Genomic DNA, 12,741 nt, shown 5'->3' on the forward strand with positions numbered 1-12,741 from the left:
ATCTTATCATATAATTTATTCATTGACAAAAACAAGTTTGGCTTCGAGTGAATGCAAATGTTTTCGTAGTGTTTGAGGAAATTGGACCGCATTTTGATGCCCAGCTTTTCTAATTTAAGTGGATGTTATGATTCACAGATGAAATACAGATTGAAGCTCAGAGACTTTTTTCAAGTCTTGTTGAAGGTCATTTTACAATTAACAACAGAGTTGGGTGAGTAATGACTCTCCCTTTACATCCTGTCTACAACCAAAAAACTTTTTAATAATGCACACCATCTTCTTTTAATAATGCCCACCATCAGGGGTGGAGTCAGAAGCTGCACTATTTTTAAAGTGATTTGATAATAGAATGTTTAAACTTCTGTACATAGTTTGAAAAATACATGACAGTTGCCAAGAAAAAAAAAAATCCTCCTGAACGGGCTACATCCTGTTTTCATCATTCTGAAGCCAGGATACAACTAATGTTGAAGATGACTAATTTTCACATCTGCCATCTAAAAAGAGGCGAACATTGTCTGATGTTACTATTTTTTTTAAAAATTTGGCAAAAACAGCATTTCTAATCTTGGAATTTATTTTTGGTAGAGTTCACCAAATGAATGAGCAATATTTCCACAGTAACAACACTTCTGCTCCATTGATTTGCTAGTCCAGTCAGAGAGAGGGTAAGGGTAAATGACAAAAGGTTATTTAAAAAACCTAAACCTAAAAGATTTGGGGCTTTTAAAAAAAAAAAAAAAAAAAAGGGCTGGAATTCCAGGAGCCAACCTTCGCTCCACCTCGTCACACCATCTTTCCTTACTATAACTAAATATGTTCCTTTGCCTGGGGTTTGAATGACACTCGACCTATGCAGATACCTAGTTTAGTATCTGTCCACAAAGTTTGAAAACGGCAAATTCTGCGTACGGGGGCGGGTTGGGGTGGTCGATGGGTGAACCGAACACAGAACTTTCCCTCAGGAGACCAGAGCTTGTGTCCCATTACACCTTAAAAACAAACTATGATTTTGAAACTAAGTTTTTCCTATGAGTTTTATTAACCTTAGTCCGTGACACAATGACATCCGTGACTTCATATTTCGTAATCATTTTAAGTTTGACAGGACTCATTTTTAGCCAATCCTTGATGTTTTACTAACCCTGACTAACTATTATTTGTGTTGCCTAAACTTCACTAGTTCTGTTTTTTTACAACATTCACTAAGTGTTTAAACCTGCCTGTTACGTTAAATAGATGGGTTACATGATTACAGTTACAAGATGAAACCACGAGCACTAAATACTACGGTTGTATGTGTTGTTTTGTGAGCCTTTGGAATCCAACCTATAATGTTTAGGTATGAGGATGTGTTGTTTCCAAACGGGGACATTTTAGATACATGACATTAAAAAAGCTACAGTATAGTGGGATCAACTACAACATATCACAACTATAACTAGAGCATTTTTATGTGTTTGGTAGTTGAGCAAGGGAAAAGGGTGTGGAGGAGATAATGGAAAAAATGGTGTCGGTAATGGTACAGATTTTTTTCTGAATCAGTGGCACAGCTGGGAGCATGTTGTGGGCCCAAAAACGGCACCCAGCATGCCGAGCACAGTTTGCTCCGCTACACACATAGTGATCCATGAACGTTTATAGTTTTGTTTCACCTTATTGTCCTGCATTTTTTGGCTTTGTTGTGTCTCCGTTTTTGTCCCCCTGTCTTTCCAAATACCAAGGAGCAGTTGGCCTTTGTTTGTCCAGCAATACAGATGCGGTAGTAAAATGGTTGCTGTTGTAAGTTATAGACGTCCTTGTTGTGATGCAACCACACATCTCTGCTATCATTTATTTATTAAGCTCAACCTGAGCGCGGAGCTCATCCCCAAAGCTCCAGAAGGTCCTTATGTTGTGCTGGCAGGTTTTTTTGAATTCATATTATTTTAGGTCTGTTAGTTTGTGTGCACCTTGACTGTATCTGTCTGTAACTAGCTCCGTCTCTCTCTCTCTCTCTCTCTCTCTCTCTCTCTGTATCTTTGCCAATAAAACAGCCACTACTGACTGATTTTGCTTTGATTAACAGTTATGATTATGCAGCATTGAAAGGAGACAGGAAAAGGGCAAGTGGACACTTTCTGTTACGACTTTTATGTGAGTATGTTTGTGTGAGTGTGTGTGTTTGTGTGTGTGTGTATTTATGTTTGTGTGTCCATATTCCCCATTTCATTTCCAGCCAATGTTCCTCTTAGCTACGGAGTCCTGAAAGAAGGCTTTTATGTTTTGAATCTCTCACCGCTCTCATTGAACACTTCAAGCTACAATCAGCAGCTGTTATTTTAACAAAAAAAGCTCTGATAACCCACTGGGCGACCTATCCCGAACAACACAACCAACAGAAAGATTTAGCAACTACCTTGTTAACATAGCGGAACATTTAGCAGCTTAAAAGCCAGATATTTTCCACAGGAGTTGGTGGAGCCCAAAACAGAGCTAAAAGGAGAATAAATGTTGGACTTAAAAGTATTTAAAAAAAAAAAAAAATGTCTGTTACGTTACTGTGGCTGAATTAGGTAACAATTAAATTAAATTTATTTATAGAATCAAATCATAACAAGAGTTATCTCAAGACACCTAACAGATTGAGTAGGTCTAGACCACACTCTACTATTTCTTAAAGACCTAACGATTTCCCACGAGCAAGCATTTTTACTGCAATAGTGGTGAGGAAAAAAATCCTTTTAGGCAGAAACCTTGAGTGGTGAGGAAAAACTTTTATTATCTTTGTGTCTTTCTGCCGCTGTTGGTTGGGACACAGACACATAAGACTTACATACATAAACAAATATGATTTATAATAATTATAGCAATTGTAATGATGAACGGTGGCAATTATAGTAACAATAAAGATAGTGGAACTATGACTAGAAATAATAGTAGTAGCATTTCAGGGCGTAGCAGGGCATAGTGGCGTATATCACACAATGATTGAGGCTATTGCCCACTGATCAAAGCCCTTGCATATGCAGTACGGACTGGTTATCTGTGGCGATTGGTCAGCCAGAGAAGGTAGACGGAGCAAACACAGCAGACTCGCTCTAGTGTGTAAAATGCCAAACGGAATTGTTTTGGGATTTTGGGGTCTCTGCTAGCTTTGCGAACAAAAGTGACCAAACAAACAAAGAAAAGAGCAATAACTACAGATGACGTAACTTTGAGATAACTTTAAATAACTAGAAACATGCCTGCAGATGAATGCTTGCAAATAGACAACTCTATGCTAACATGACCGCTAACATTTACAGTATGTTCTGCTACCCATCTGTTTTTTCTGATTAAATGTCATGTCAGGACTGTGCTCAGTGTTTTTAAATCTTTAAGTTTTCATTTATATGTGTTTTTTTGACTCTGCACCAATTTAGCAAATTCATTGTGGAGAACAGAACACCCTCACTAAGTTTAACCAAAGCAATCAGGACTTTTTCTGTTCTGTATTGGGAAAGCAATAAAGGCAGTGGTTCCCGTGTGGGAACTATATTGTGACTAACACTGTGAAAAATGAAAGGGGCTGTTGGATGAGTTGATTTCACACCACAGTGAACATCATGTGCAAAAAAAAAAAAGAGAGAGGACGAGGGAAATAAATAGATTGAAGATGTGAGATTGAAGGTAAAATATGCTCAAGTGTGTGTGTCAGTGTGCATTTGTTGACTCTAGTGAATAGTACTATCATATTGCTACAGTTTGAATTGTCAAATACACTTTTAGTAGCATTTCTGTCATCATGATGTCAACTCTGGCTGGTGGTTGACAATTGGAATTAAACGCATACGGGAAAGAAACATATCACATACATAAACAGGAAGATGATATGTGTCTGTTATTACATTCATTTGTTACATTTTTGGGGTCCTTTTAGGCCTTTATTAGATCGGAAAGCTGAAGACAAGAAAGAGGGAGAGAAAGGGAATGACATTCAGCAAAGGGCCGCAGGTTGAAATCCAACCCGCGAATGCTGCGGCAAAGACTGAGCCTCTTTGTATGGGGCGCACTGTCAACAAGGTGAGCTACCCAGGCACCCCCGAATTAGATTCCGTTTAAATTGACAGCCTACTCTGAGACACTTCATGCACCAGGTAATGTAAGCTAAATGGGCCATGAGGGCTGGTGTCGGTGAGAGCTTTTATTGGTGCTGAGACGCTCCGAAAGGATCAAGGATACCATTACTTTCTGTTGAGCCATCTGGGCTTGTTGTGGTCGTCAATGAAATGTCAGCATGCGATCAGCAGTAAAACAGAGGAAGAGGCCCACACTCTGGATTCCTTCCATCAGTGAGACTTCCTTTGGTATTTGCTGCTTAAAACTCTAAAACGCCACATGAAGTATATTATTCAACTCAAAAAAATCTGGCAACAGTTGATTTTTATGATGTAAGTTGACTGTAATGCCCCCAAGCTTGTCAAGTTTTGCCATTTGTTGTTACACACATGTGATATTGCATGTGTTGCTACAGCTAAGAATGAATACTGAATATTACAGTGAAAAAAAACCAACCAAACTACATTAAACATAACATGGTTTTGTCCTAACAATGTTATTGGTCCAAGACCTGTTCAAGCTGTGCCCATGGCATCCACAAAGCACGGCTTTCCATCCTGGAATGTAAAGTGTGTGTACAGCACATTTCCTACAGGGCTATGTGCAACACACCAGATGGCGTCCAGTTGTGGCTTAAGCACGTACATGTAGTGTGTGTGGGTGTGTGGGTGTCTGTGTGTGTGTGTCTGAAATTATCAGCAATCTGATTGGTCAAAAACCCGCCCGAGATTTTCTGCCAATGCTATATATAAATATAGATAGAATACTTATATTCTTACTTTACTTTTACCACAATCTTAGATTCTGTGACTTGACTATGAAGTACATATTTTATAGACTCACAACTCCAAATTCTGATCCAATCACACTGAGCTGTGATTAAACCTCGCAGGGCAGCTGAAACTGTCTAATAACATAGAATGATGCACTAAAAGCCAAATGAAATATTGACCTTTTCTGTTTGAAAGCAAACCAGACTGAATTAAATTACACAGTGGGTAAGTTTGAACAACAGACTGTAAAATGAAAAAAAAATCTAATTCTGGGAAAGCCAAGGAAAAAAAGAGTGCATAAGTTGGCTTTTCAAACCCTCCATCATCACTCTTTCCACTCGTCTTCCCGTCTCTCTATCCTCCGGCATGCATGTTGTAGATAGACCTATGATGGTGATGAGGTCTTAATGGATTTTAATTGTAATAAAACATTCTGTCAAGTCATTAGAGACAGGATGCCATAAATAATCACCTACTGGTAAATGCATGTACGCGCTCATTAACATATCAGCATACTTTGCTGCAAAACAATAAAGAATTTAAATTAATTATTCTCTCACTCACTCACTCATAAATATGTAATTTAATTGCAATAAATCGATCAAAAGGATGCGGAAATTACCACATCAGGATGCAGATTTGTAGAAAGTCTGAATTCATGCTTAGTCAGGTCTGGCCGCAAGACGACGGGCAAACAACTTTTTAAAATGTGTGTTTTGTTAATGAAGTTTGGATCAATCATGGCTATGCTACGCAAACACTGGCAAATGTCAACACTGCTTTTGAAACACAGCGTCACGTAAATCTCTCGCTTGAGTTAATACATTATTTGCGTGATTTGCATGAGGTGGTGCAGCTTCAGCTGGAAGTAGTGGGCAGGGTGAGAGGGATCATCTTTGGAAAGGGGGGGGGGGGGGGGGGGGGTTCAGCTGGCTCTGAGTCTTTGTTTTGTTAACTATTTTCTATCTGGATTTTTGGCCCTGCCCTGTTTGTTTCTGCTGTGTTGCTTTTTTTTCTTTTTTTCTCCAGCCTGCTGCTGCCAGCTGATCGCGCACACCTGGTAATCATCCCACCATCACCTTCTTCCTTCTTCTTGATTTCCACATTCTGGCCGCTGGATCGGGCTGGAACAGTCCGGCTCTCTGTTGCGTGTTCCTGGCTGGGCTTAGTGAGTGGGTGAAGGATCTTCTAGCCGCCAGGGACGAGCCGCATTTCTTCTTTTGTGTCCAAAAAAGATAATACCATTCGCCCATGTATCGATTACCGGGGGCTCAACTCCTTCACCATCAAGAATAAATACCTGCTCTCCTTGATGGATTCTGTGTTAGAGTCCCTCTCCCGGTCCGTCGTGTTTACTAAGTTAGATCTCAGTAACGCGCACCATCTTGTTCAGATCCGGGAGGGGGACGAATGGAAGACCACGCTTAACACGTTGCTGGGCCACTTTGGCCTCACTAACACCCCCGCAGTCTTCCAGGTCCTAGTCAATGATGTTCTCTGTGACTTTTTGCATTGGTTTGTGTTCGTCTACCTTGACTTTATTCTGATCTTCTCCCGTGACCCAGTCCAACACACCGAACACTTTAGGTGCTGCAGTGGCTTCTGGAGAACAGGTTGTTCCTCGAGGAAAATGTGAGTTGCACGTCCCGGCTTTACAGTTTGTGGGCTCTATTGTTGAGAGTGGGCGTGTCCGTGCGGACTTGGCGAGGATTAACACCGTGGTCGACTGGCCCATTCCCACCTCCGTGAAACAACGTTTTTCGGGGTTTTGCTGGTTAATCGGGATACTAATAACCCGTCACGTGAATATGCTGTCAATGATGGCTTTGTAGTGTGTAAAACTGAAGAAGGAGGCTTTTTTGTACTTTGAATCTTTCGAGCTGTCTTTATAAAAAACATTTTCTTTTCTAAGCTTTTTCGGTAAAGTGTCTGTATTGATGTTCCATGTAAGCGTGTTGCTGATGTGTGTGCAAAGAAATTTGAATGAGTCAGTAATGCGTTAGGGTTCAATTTGGTTGAAACCTGTTTGACTGCTCATGTTTCTTGGACTGTTTCTTGCGATTAATGTAACTCAGTGAGTAACATGTTACTGATTGCAATGATGGTGAAAACTATGAGAATAAAGCCTGACTGATCCTCTAAGTATGCTACATTTGCATTTGAAGGTGGAATCAAATGTAACAGGTGCCTGATGCAGCGAGTGGTTCCAATTAAAGTCACACCGTTCAACACAATCTACAGATGACGCAAATCTTGGCTTACACAACCGTCAGTTCAGCAGAAGATGAGGCGAGAAATCCTTGGCTTTTATTCAGCGATAGTGTAACCAACAGTGAGCAAGTGAAAAGAAGCTGTGTGTGTGTGTGGTGTGTGTGTGTGTGTGTGTGTGTGTGTGTGTGTGTGTGTGTGTGTGTGTGTGTGTGTGTGTGTGTGTGTGTGTGTGTGTCTGCGCGCTTGTGTTTTGTACAATTTTCTCCAAGCCCAAAAAGAGCTTTTGCTTAGACTTCTAGAAGACTGCCATGTGATTATGTAGTGTGTGTGTATATTTGAGTGTGTGTCATGTACATTGTGCGGAGAAAGCTTATCTGCTCAAAAATAAGCTGCAAGGTTAAAGGCGTTTCGTGTTAATTCTGCTGTAGACACGTATCCCTGTGTGTTTACAGACAGAAATGTTGATTTGATGTGTGGGTTAGTGTGTGTACAATGATAAACAAAGTAGAAATACATTTAAAAGGAGACATTTTGTGTACCCAGGGAAACTACATGCATGGCACGCACACACACACACACACACACACACACACACACACACACACACACACACACACACACACACACACAAAGTAAGAGTGAGAACATTGTCCCTAGTTGCTGTGATTGTGGCGAGCTATAAGACCATCAGAGACTCCTGATTTCCACCAACTGCGGAACGGCTAAGGATCCGTTGCGCTGCGCGTCGACTCCGCGCTCCGCGCTCCTTTAATCACCACCTGGTCCAGATTTGCTGCAGAACGGCTGCATGACTGACAATCTGCCCTGTGCTGAGTTGCTGTGAAGCTCTCCGGCGTCCGGCACACCCCAGACAGCTAGCTAGACTATCTGTCCAATCTGAGTTTTTAGTTGCACTAATTTTGCAGCGGCGCCGTTTCTCCGTCCAGTGCTTAGATTGTGGTTGGTTTAAAGAAATGCTGATACACCAGAGCACATTTTTCTCCCATCCCGGGAATGCTATGTGGACTGAAAGACTATAAAGACTAAAATTGGGTTTTATGTTGTGGCATCTTGGCAAACCATTAGAAGAGAAAATGACTGCACAGTCTGGATTTTTTTTTTGAAGTTTCCTGTTTAGATCCATGAATATGAATTTGGGAAGGAAGTGGAGCCGTCATAAGAGAAGAAAGAAATATATTGACAGGAAATTAAAGTGTAAACGAGAACTAGGAACACATAGAAAGACCAAAATAAAGAGACAGAAACAAGAAGCTGACATGATTTGTCTTTCTGTAGGAAAGGCTGTCAAGGTGCTCTTTGCCCTTGAGTGGGCAGCGACACACTTCTCCACCTCTCCTGCTTTCTCCCTCTCTCCATCCATCCATCTCTTCCCATGCCTCCCAGTAAATTTTAAGTGGAGGAGAAGAACGGAAAAGCAGACACTTGAGGGGGAGTGACACATCTTGCTCTCTCCCTTTTGCTCTAGATATTTATATCTCCAACCCCCCCCCACTTCCTTCTTTCTCTTCCACCTCCCGCACTTTTATCCTTTGCCCTCCACCTGCCTTGTATGTTCTTTAAAAATATGTTGCGAGAGCACAAGAGGTGTCATGGTGGTAAACATGAATTTTCCAGTTTGGGTATTTAGAAACATGAATAAAACAAAGTCTGAGGTAAAAAAAAACTCCCAAAAAGCATGCAAGGGAGAAAAACAATTTCTTTCATATAATATTTCTTTACAAAACTACAGGGCAACACACTGAAACCAGTATACATACATATAGGGGTAGAGTAGGAGTCCATGTCCATGTCTGTCCCCCAGGGTAAAATCCACACTCATGTACCCCAAATTCTCAAGGTAACCATGTTTACCTTTTTGAGGACCAAAACGGTAGATATATTTTCCTGAGCCAATATCAATGGTACAACAGCTGCACTTTAGAGGGTATAGCCTCCGTGACATATCGTTGCATCCCTAAAAAGGTACAATGATATGCTTTATTTTCGGACAGTTTCCATGGTGACCTGGATGTAACGATCCAGACTGAGTTAAATGCTGCTTGCGTTAATTCTGGATGGTAGGACAAACACTCGTTATGGTGTATCCCTGTCTCCTAGAAATACCATTTACTACTAATTTCTTTTGGATTACGTCCAGTGGTGGCGTTCCTTTCCAGTGCTACATCTATCTGACAAATCGTAGCAATTTTTTCAATGATAAAAACAAAAATGACCTGTATTTGCTGCAATGTAATTAAGTATATTCAGTTTCACGCCGTTTTACAGTGACTCACGTACTAAGACTTTTAACTTCAAGTGAAGAAGGGTGGACTATTTTTCAAAAGGACCTCGTGTACTGGAGGAGGGTGTGTGATTGATTTACATTGGCATCCCACCCACGCACACACACATAGGCATAATGGTACTCCATACCCCAACACATTGGTGTGGAGGTCAGATGTCTGCTGATGGATGTTGACGTTAAAAGGTGAGGGGAACGGTGATAGCTACACAGGCACACATTTAACCTCCATTCAGCCATAACTCTAACCCCATCGCTTCTTCCATTCGCCGCTCTTTTCCTCCTCTTTATCTCGACTCTTGTCCTCTTCTCCACTGAGATCTATTCCTTTAACCTTGTCCTTATAGCCTGCAGTGAGCTTCTAGGCCGATTCAGTATGCTCCTGCTATCATCACTCATTATTGTGTCAGGTTTTTAAAGTTCAAGCATAAAGCTTTGTGACATTTCTTTTACTGTCATTTTCAGGGGCTGTATCTCATTGTTTTTTTTTTAACCTATCTACGATACATTTTTTCACTTTTTCAGTTCTTTATTTGCCCTTTGTCTTTATTCATACCTTTTCTGCCTGTGTACTTCATTTCATGTGACACCTTCCTTCATCCACTATATTTTGTTGTCGGCTGTCATGATTACCATGACATTTGATACAGATAGCCATGGTTCCCTCATGATGCATCCTAATGACTTTGGTGATCCTCTGACTATTCCTTTAGCACCACCAGCAGGTCAAACGTCTGGGTTGGGATAACATTCCGTACAGACTTTCAAGGTTCTCAGACAACGAACCTTACTGACATTGGTTTATGTGAAATTTCTTAACAGCTATCGGGCGGATGGCCCTGGAATTTGGCACACATATTCATATCTCCCTCAGAATGAATTGTAATTACTTTGGCAATCTTTTAAAATGGAACTCTTACACAACTTTACACATTAAAGTATGTTAACTGTCTGTTATACTGTTGCATAAAGTTAATTGTGTCTCCAGCGGGAGCTGCACAAAGTCGGGTGAAGTCACCTGAGTCGGCACCGGGCCAAAGACTACAGACTATGTGGCTCACTTTTCTTTTCTCTGCTTAAAGTTAGCGGGTCAAGCCATCACTAGCATGACACAGCTCAACCGCAGACTGAAATGTTGGCAGGTGGCATTGTGGGCAACTTAGGCGCCGGGTTTTGACAGGGAAGAATAATGTGTAGAATAACATGGACAGTATATCTGTTCTGCTTCATAATTTTTGTAAAACTGTCCATCATCAGTCCGACAATGTAATCAGAGCGCAATGCTTAATTGGTGGAGTTCTCTTTAACTTGAACTTTTTTCTAATCTAATCTAATTTTTTTTAAATTAATGATATTCCCTGAACATGCAAACATTTGCTAGTTCCCTTGCTTACACACTACATTAAGATGTTAATTGAAGGAAAAATTGCACCGTTTATTATTTAGCTTAAAGCACCGCTGTTTATGAGAAACCCCTCACAGCATAGATGTAGTCTTCCTTGTTGTTGTAGTCTCTGTCTCAGCAAACAGTTTAAGTGGACTTCTCTTCTACCCTTCACCTCCTTTCTTCTATTTTTTAACATCCCTTCATCCTCAGTTCTGTCCTTTCTCCCAGCTTTAAACCATCATGGCCTCTCTTAGTCTCTCCATCAGCTGTCCATCCTTCCATCCTAATTTCCGCCTCCTCCTAATTTCATCCTCTGTGCTGCCCACCTCCCCTCAATTCATGAACTCCTTTCCCTGCCAGCCCTTGTTTTCCTCTGTGTATCCATCACTCCTTCCTTTCACTAATTGGTGTCCCGGAGGTCTTTGACTTAAGACCCCTCCAGAGCCATCAGATTGCCCTTGATTGTGCTCAACCTAAAATCCCTCTGCAACTTCAACTCCCATAAATCAGGCGACAAAAAGATGGCCGACGGCACTGAAGGGTCCTCATACTGACACATTTTAGGATGTTTGGCTAAGGGCATTAAATGCATACAACATGCAAACACACACACACACACACACACACACAACACACACACACAGGCAAAGAAGTGGATTTACACACACACAAAATGAAGATAAGGACACAGATACAAACTAAACAAAGATGATTAAAAGAGCAGACTGGCACGCAAGCGCGCACACTCACACACACACACACACACACACACACACACACACACACAGGTGGGTGGAAATCAGGTCGCAAGCTGTAATCAGCAGTGATGGAAAGTCAGAGAGTAGAAAGGAGATGGGAGGAAGAAATGAAAGAAGATTACTCAGACGGGAAAAAAGAGGAGTGCAACAAACAAGTTTATTCAAACCAAGCTTGAAAAAGATGAAAGAGCAGCGAGATGACGTTGGCTTTCGAAGGGTTTTTGATCACGTTGCGTGTCAGATTCTTGCCATCAAATGTGTTCAGCCTACAGGTAAATCATTGGCCAGAAGTTTCTGGACACACGCAGTCTTGCTTTTGATCCAGGTCTTTCATGTTTTGTAGGCCTTTTAACTCCTAAAGGAAAATATTAATGTTTTTTCCTTGTTTTGTGTGGAAGAATTTCACTTTAGATACTGTAATGTTTATCCCTCTTATGAGACATAATAATTGATTTTTATTAAACGGCTTGGTTTAATTCTAATGTTAATAATTCCTTGATAACAGACCGCTGCTAAGTATAACACACCGTTGCCATAGACACAGTTCTGTTCAATCTGGAGGACAGCTATCAGTCAATCTACTAAAAGAAGTCCGGACACAGTGACGCTAATCCGTTAGCTTAGCTAGCTACATTGCAACATGTTTAACGTTAACTTACAGGTGTGTCAACATGCAGCGGCTGTGCAAAAAGGAAACGAGATGAATGAGGACATAAACTTCAACGTAAATATTCCCAAAGAAACCATTTACTATGTCTCACTTCACCATCTACGGAAATATTCAGTTTAGGGGAGAGCCGGGACGATTGAAACGCGGGACGGATGAAACATTCCAGTTTTCTCCGAGTGCGATGATGATAGACAGACTTCCTTAGGTCTGAACATAGAGCATGTTAACCTCCACCTATCAGCCAAATATCTTCCTGTTATTTCCTTTCATCACGGAGTTACAGCCAATAAACGCGTTTTGATGGTCAAAAGTAAACTTCATTAGCGGTCACATTTTTTCGATTATTAACCAGGGTTTTTCATTTAAAGGTTTGACTACATGCTTATTTAGTAGACCAGTTAGTGTTCTCCACAATCCCAGACTTTCATATTTCATGCTTGTTTACATAAAAAGCAAAACAGGCTATAATGGCATATGTCTATGTCGGGACGGATGAAACAGCTGTTTCAACTGTCCCCGACCTGGCTGGAACTCCATGCATTTTAAGTAAATGCACA

General features: G+C 41.0%; 1 protein-coding gene across 1 annotated transcript in view; it reads right to left on the bottom strand.

Moving 5' to 3' along the window:
- The window catches only part of htr2cl1 (5-hydroxytryptamine (serotonin) receptor 2C, G protein-coupled-like 1), a 132,004-nt gene that overhangs the window by 42,138 nt on the left and 77,125 nt on the right, over positions 1-12,741 (bottom strand). The window lies entirely within an intron of this gene.

This window comes from Etheostoma spectabile, chromosome 19 (genome assembly GCF_008692095.1).
Source record: "Etheostoma spectabile isolate EspeVRDwgs_2016 chromosome 19, UIUC_Espe_1.0, whole genome shotgun sequence".
NCBI classification, from domain to species: Eukaryota; Metazoa; Chordata; class Actinopteri; order Perciformes; family Percidae; genus Etheostoma; species Etheostoma spectabile.